Source organism: Ipomoea triloba, chromosome 16, assembly GCF_003576645.1.
Source record: "Ipomoea triloba cultivar NCNSP0323 chromosome 16, ASM357664v1".
In the NCBI taxonomy this organism is placed as follows: Eukaryota; Viridiplantae; Streptophyta; class Magnoliopsida; order Solanales; family Convolvulaceae; genus Ipomoea; species Ipomoea triloba.
Window position 1 is genome coordinate 8613375 of NC_044931.1, and position 1293 is coordinate 8614667.

Sequence of the window (1293 nt, forward strand, 5' to 3'; positions counted from 1 at the left end):
TAATTAATTATCTAAGGAAATGAACCTTGCCAACATTAAGTCTAAGTTCAAGATCCTATCATCTAATTCAAATTCAAATTAAATTATAATTATTAAATTCAAAATAATAAAATTATATTTAAATTATAATTATAATTATAATTAAATTCAATATGAATTGAGCTTGGGCCATTTAATTAATTAATTCAACAACCCAATAACCAATTAAATTAATTGGACTAATTAAATTAATTTAATCAACCTGGCCCAATAACTCAATTAGTCTAATACTTCATCTCAAACTAAGCCAAATAATGATTTAATCGGTCTATTTGTCGGTTTCAAATTTTTTGTGTCTATACCCAACATACTTTCGCTTCTCTTTGCGTTCATTGTAGGCTTTAGATTTTATACATGTGTTCTATAAATGCCATAAATAAATACAAGAAATCACAAATCACAAATCACAAAAAGCATATATAATTTTCAATTTTGGGAGGTGATTTTAGGCGGGAAAATGCTACTTTCTCAGACAAAGGAATTTATGTCGTTTCATATTGGATAGCAGACAAAAATATTGAACATGGGCGTTGCCTGAGATTACCCAAACCATGTATGGCAAATTCACACTATGTGTTATATATTATGAGTTGTTGTATCTTGTGTTATGAAATTCTATACCTAAATCATATTTGAAAAATAAATAAATATATAACATATGTATATGTCTTATTGTGTACATGTCTTGTGTCTATAATGCTATATGGACCAAGCTTGGTCCATGATATAAATTGACAAATAATGATTTTGCCACGGTCTTCCATACCATAGTGGGCAGTAAACCCAAACCATGTATGGCAAATCCACACCTGAAGTGCATTTTGTGAACACCATTTCGGAATGGCTTTCGCATGCAGAGTTTGGCCCAGTGGACCAAACCATAAATGGTTAGTTCAGACTTGCAGTGCGTTTTGTCATGAATATTGCATGCACACCGGGGAGGAAAAATTTGGCCCATACAGGTCTCGAACCTGTGACCTTCGCGTTATTAGCACGACGCTCTAACCAACTGAGCTAATAGGCCCTTGGTTCTTAATTTTCAGATCACCCTACTTATCTTATAGCTTTAGCTGAAAAAGGTTAAATTGGTTATGTAAAAGTGTTCATATTTAAAATGCTACACCAAATGAATTATAACTCATATTAAGTTTGACTTTATTTTGTATTTATTGATTATGATCAATTAGTCATCAAATTAATTATATGGGAGACAAGAGTTACAAGTTCAAGAGAATAAATTTATTGTATAAATGA

General features: G+C 30.9%; 1 non-coding gene across 1 annotated transcript; it reads right to left on the reverse strand.

Annotated features, from left to right (window-relative positions):
• Positions 1-989: 989 nt before the first annotated feature.
• On the reverse strand, positions 990-1063 carry TRNAI-AAU. Its single transcript has one exon. It is a non-coding gene; the product is annotated as a tRNA-Ile (tRNA).
• Between the last annotated feature and the right edge of the window lie 230 nt (positions 1064-1293).